Source organism: Oncorhynchus gorbuscha, linkage group LG11, assembly GCF_021184085.1.
Source record: "Oncorhynchus gorbuscha isolate QuinsamMale2020 ecotype Even-year linkage group LG11, OgorEven_v1.0, whole genome shotgun sequence".
Taxonomy (NCBI): Eukaryota; Metazoa; Chordata; class Actinopteri; order Salmoniformes; family Salmonidae; genus Oncorhynchus; species Oncorhynchus gorbuscha.
In genome coordinates this window covers 83,287,079-83,293,078 of record NC_060183.1, presented here as the reverse complement: position 1 = coordinate 83,293,078, position 6,000 = coordinate 83,287,079, and the positions used below count along the sequence as shown (strand labels likewise).

Below are 6,000 nucleotides of genomic sequence, written 5' to 3'. Positions count from 1 at the left end.
CACAGTGGATCTATAGGGAACACAGGGGGTCTATAGGGAGCACAGGGGATCTATAGGGAACACGGGGGTCTATAGGGGAACACGGGGGTCTATAGGGAGCACAGGGGATATATAGGGAACACGGGGGGTCTATAGGGAACACGGGGGTCTATAGGGAACACGGGGGTCTATAGGGAACACGGGAGGTCTATAGGGAGCACAGGAGATATATAGGGAACACGGGGGGGGTCTATAGGGAACACGGGGGTCTATAGGGAACACGGGGGATCTATAGGGAACACGGGGGATCTATAGGGAACACGGGGATCTATAGGGAACACGGGGGATATATAGGGAGCACAGGGGATATATAGGGAGCACAGGAGATCTATAGGGAGCACAGGAGATCTACAGGGAACACAGGGGATCTATAGGGAGCACAGGGGATATATAGGGAACACAGGGGGTCTATAGGGAGCACAGGGGATCTATAGGGAGCACAGAGAGTCTATAGGGAGCACAGGGGATATATAGGGAGCACAGGGGGTCTATAGGGAACACAGGGGATATATAGGGAGCACTGGGGATCTATAGGGAGTACAGGGGATCTATAGGGAGCACAGGGGATATATAGGGAGCACAGGGGATATATAGGGAGCACAGGGGGTCTCCGGCTGTGCTAATTACAAACAAGCGTGAGTTACCTTTCACTGTTATACTTATCAACCAGAGACTCACCCCGATTATGCCAATAGCCTGCGGTCTTCAAGAATGATGCGGTGACAATAGAGTATCAGTCCATCTCGTCAACAGCTGAGCCATGATGTGATACCATCCATTTTCCTTTCACAACAAAACTGATGATTCTCATTTAGAGGTAACCTAGCGTTAACTAGCTTGCTAGCCTAGCTGGACTAGCTGGGTAGATAACTTCTCTAGGGTAGTGGGCAGCATTTGCAATTTTGGATGAAAAGCCCAAATTAAACTGCCTTCTACCCAGGCCCAGAAGATAGGATATGCAAATAGTAGATTTGGATAGAAAACACTCTAAAGTTTCCAAAACTGTTTGTTGTTGTTGTTGTTGTAGTTTTCCATTCAATGCCATTACAGTATCCATTGACTTAGGACTCAAATTGCAGTTCCTTTGGCTTCCACTACATGTCAACAGTCTTTAGAAATTGTTTCAGGCTTGTATTCTGAAAACATTAGGGAGTAAGAGCAGTCTGAATGAGTGGACCCTGCCTTGTCACAGAGCTTTTTCATGGTCGCAACAGAGAGAGTGCCTTTCTTGTTTACCTTTTATATTGACGATATTATTGTCCGGGTGAAATATTATAGATCATTTAGGCTAAAAACAACCTGAGGATTGAATATAAACATCGTTTGACATGTTTCTATGAAGTTTACGGATGCAATTTGGATTGGAGTTTTTCAGATATAAACAGAGACATTATCGGACAAAAGGTACATTTATTGAATAAATGAATGTCTTCAATGTCTTCTGAGTGCAAACATATGAAGATCATCAAAGGTAAGGAATTAATTTTATATATATATTTCTGACTTGTGTAACTCTTCTACTTGGCTGGTTACTGTTGGTAATGATTTGTCTGCTTGGCTATGTTCTCAAATAATCGTAAGGTATGCTTTCGCCGTAAAGCATTTTTGAAATCTGACACCATGGTTGGATTCACAAGAAGTTAATATTTAAACCTATGGAAAATAGTTGTATGTTTTCTGAAGTTTTATAATGAGTTTGAATTTGGCGCTCTGCAATCTCACTGGATGTTGGCCAGGTGGGACGCTAGCGTCCCACATACCCTAGAGAGGTCAAAGCTAGCAAGCTAACGTTACAGTTCTATATTTAACTCTGACATCAGACATCAGTTAAATCATATAGAGCTATCGCTTGGTATACACACTGTCAATCAATGTAGCTTCTGCCATGGTAGTCACTGCTAGGCTGGTAACGTTAGCTAACGTTAGCTGCATTCAGCAGAGTGAACATGTTGGTTGATGTTAGCCAACGTAAACTAGCTAATGTTATTCTGATTTGGTATCTCCATTTGGTAACCATCTCTTCTACCCTTGTCTGGAAAACACTTTATTATAAAATTAGAATTGTCGAAATAGCTAACTCACTCTGTTTGTGTTATGAATGCGTATAAATCACCTATGGTTGGTTAGTTGGTTCTTAGACAGTTTCAACTGGCTAGCAATCTGTCTACAAACATCCCCTTCTACTATTGATAACAATGATCTGTCAGTCAATGGGCTGGGGGAGGTTTACAGACAGTACTTTGAGATGAGGGCGAGGGGGGGTATGGTTGTGCTTAGTCAGTAAATGTATTGTTGTTTATGAGAGCAATTGAGGGGCCATGTCCCCTCATTGTCCCTAACAAATACGCTAGCCGGTCCCATTCTGTTGACACCATTACCAACAAAGGCATATTTCCCTACCGACCCCTTCCACAAAAAGTGTAAAATGCTAACACCTTCAACCATGTCTTTCCAGGAGATGTGCCAGCAAACAGTTGGTGGTTAAGAAGCCTGACACCACTTTCGGCAGAGTCTTATCAAGCTGGCTGTTCACCACAGACAGGACAAGGACCATCGCCATAAGCACAAAGAGTCTTTGCTTCCCCAGGCCACCTTTGCCAAACACAATTGTCGGTGTCCTGAAGCCGGATAAAGGACTATACCTGCGTTTACACAGATAGCACAATTATTCTTATTTTTCACTTATTGGTCTTTTAACCAATCTGATCAGTTCTGAAAAAGATCTTATGTGATTAAAATCAATTGGTGAAAAAAGGATCAGAATTGGACTGCCTGTGTAAACATATCCATTGCGGCTCAGCATAAGACCATATACAATAGAATAGGGGTCTCCAACCATGTTCTGTGAGTGAAAACCTACAGGACAGTAGCTCTCCAGGAACACGGTTGGAGTGAAAACCTACAGGACGGTAGCTCTCCAGGAACACGGTTGGAGTGAAAACCTACAGGACGGTTTCTCTCCAGGAACAGGGTTGGAGTTAAAACCTACAGGACGGTTTCTCTCCAGGAACAGGGTTGGAGTTAAAACCTACAGGACGGTTTCTCTCCAGGAACAGGGTTGGAGTTAAAACCTACAGGAGGGTTTCTCTCCAGGAACAGGGTTGGAGTTAAAACCTACAGGAGTGTTTCTCTCCAGGAACAGGGTTGGAGGGCTCACATAGATTACATTTACAACAATATCTAGCCTAATAGAAAGAAATATGGCATAACCTTCAACCTTTGCACTTTGACCAGACTGTACCAATGTGCCTAGGTAGGTAGACAGTATCTAGTAACAACCATGTCTATCCGGCATGCTTAGACGCTCCTACCAGGTGGCGTGGTGAGAATCTGTCTCCTCACCACGCGCTCTCACCACTGGTGTCCCCCAGGGCTCTGTTCTAGGCCCTCTCCTATTCTCGCTATACACCAAGTCACTTGGCTCTGTCATAACCTCACATGGTCTCTCCTATCATTGCTATGCAGACGACACACAACTAATCTTCTCCTTTCCCCCTTCTGATGACCAGGTGGCGAATCGCATCTCTGCATGTCTGGCAGACATATCAGTGTGGATGACGGATCACCACCTCAAGCTGAACCTCGGCAAGACGGAGCTGCTCTTCCTCCCGGGGAAGGACTGCCCGTTCCATGATCTCGCCATCACGGTTGACAACTCCATTGTGTCCTCCTCCCAGAGCGCTAAGAACCTTGGTGTGATCCTGGACAACACCCTGTCGTTCTCAACCAACATCAAGGCGGTGGCCCGTTCCTGTAGGTTCATGCTCTACAACATCCGCAGAGTACGACCCTGCCTCACCTAGGAAGCGGCGCAGGTCCTAATCCAGGCACTTGTCATCTCCCGTCTGGATTACTGCAACTCGCTGTTGGCTGGGCTCCCTGCCTGTGCCATTAAACCCCTTCAACTCATCCAGAACGCCGCAGCCCGTCTGGTGTTCAACCTTCCCAAGTTCTCTCACGTCACCCCGCTCCTCCGTTCTCTCCACTGGCTTCCAGTTGAAGCTCGCATCCGCTACAAGACCATGGTGCTTGCCTACGGAGCTGTGAGGGGAACGGCACCTCAGTACCTCCAGGCTCTGATCAGGCCCTACACCCAAACAAGGGCACTGCGTTCATCCACCTCTGGCCTGCTCGCCTCCCTACCACTGAGGAAGTACAGCTCCCGCTCAGCCCAGTCAAAACTGTTCGCTGCTCTGGCCCCCCAATGGTGGAACAAACTCCCTCACGACGCCAGGACAGCGGAGTCAATCACCACCTTCCGGAGACACCTGAAACCCCACCTCTTTAAGGAATACCTAGGATAGGATAAGTATTCCCTCTCCCCCCTTTAAGATTTAGATGCACTATTGTAAAGTGACTGTTCCACTGGATGTCATAAGGTGAATGCACCAATTTGTAAGTCGCTCTGGATAAGAGCGTCTGCTAAATGACTTAAATGTAAATGTATGTAAATGTAAATATTTGTTATAGTAACACCAGCTTCAGTTTTACAGATTTACAACAGTAAATATTATTGTTTGTGCTCAGCGTTTGTAAAGTATAACGTAGCTAGCTAACTTGTTGTTGTTTACATCTGTTGGGAATACTATATCTTGCGTCATGCCAATAATTTAGTGAGATTGAAATGAATCCACAGTCATACCAATGTCAACCCTCATTATTATATTGCAAAGCTAGCTAGTAAAATTATGTACAGTTGCTGATGTTACACGTGTTTGCTAACAAGTTACAAAAGATCTCCGATTGTAAATATTTTGTCAAAAGATATGGCTACCGGTAGTTGTTGAGCTAGCTAACTTAGATAGCTAACTTAGTTAGCTACCTTAGTTTGCTACCTTAGTTAGCTACCTCAGTTAGCTACCTTTAGTTAGCTACCTTTAGTTAGCTACCTTAGTTAGCTACCTTAGTTAGCTACCTCAGTTAGCTACCTTTAGTTAGCTACCTTTAGTTAGCTACCTTAGTTAGCTACCTTAGTTAGCTACCTTAGTTAGCTAGCAAACAGACACGTATTTTGATTAGCTACACGACACAGCGACATCACAGCTCACTGCAAGTCAACCAGTCAACCAGTCCCTCCAGGATTTTGTGGGGATTGCTTGTGAAATTTGCGCACCAAAAAATGCTTGGTTTTAGTGAGACAAAAATGCTTGGTTATGCTACTGGAATTCTTACATTTTGCATTTTGTCCACATGTGTGCTGGCAGGGGAAGTTTGTTGACAAGTGGCTTGATTGAACCGCTGGTAAATGTGCAGCGATTGGTTGAAATTGCGAGCACTCTTTTTTGTACTGCGTGATGGGTGCGTTTTATACTTGTTATATTGTGATGTAATTTAATACCACAATATAACGTTTGTATTTTCCCTACAAACAATGACTTGAGCAAGATGGCACCGACAGACATGACAACTCTGCTTCCTCTGCTTCTAGCTCCTAAAGGTTGCAGTATTTTATTTTTTTGTGTGTTATTTCTTACATTATGACATACTTACAATACTTACATTGACTACAGCATAACATTCAACACCATAGTACTCTCCAAGTTCATTAAGCTCGGGGCCCTGGGTCTGAAACCCTCCCTCTGCAACTGGGTCCTGGACTTCCTGACGGGCCGCCCCCAGGTAGTGAAGGTAGGAAACAACACCTCCACTTCGCTGATCCTCAACACAGGGGCCCCACAAAGATGTGTTCTCAGCCCTCTCTTGTGCACCATGTTCAACCATGACGGCGTGGACATGCACGCTTCCAACTCAATCAAGTTTGCAGACGGCACAACAGTAGTAGGCCGGATTACCAACAATGACGAGACGGTCTACAGGGAGGAGGTGAGGGTCCTGGAGGAGGAGGTGAGGGTCCTGGAGGAGGAGGTGAGGGTCCTGGAGGAGGAGGTGAGGGTCCTGGAGGAGGAGGTGAGGGTCCTGGAGGAGGAGGTGAGGGTCCTGGAGGAGGAGGTGAGGGTCCTG

At 45.5% G+C, this 6,000-nt stretch overlaps 1 protein-coding gene across 1 annotated transcript in view; it reads right to left on the bottom strand.

The window, feature by feature from the left end:
- LOC123989561 (methyl-CpG-binding domain protein 2-like) overlaps positions 1-6,000 on the bottom strand; it is a 104,757-nt gene that overhangs the window by 36,311 nt on the left and 62,446 nt on the right. The gene's annotated exons all lie outside the window — the stretch shown is intronic.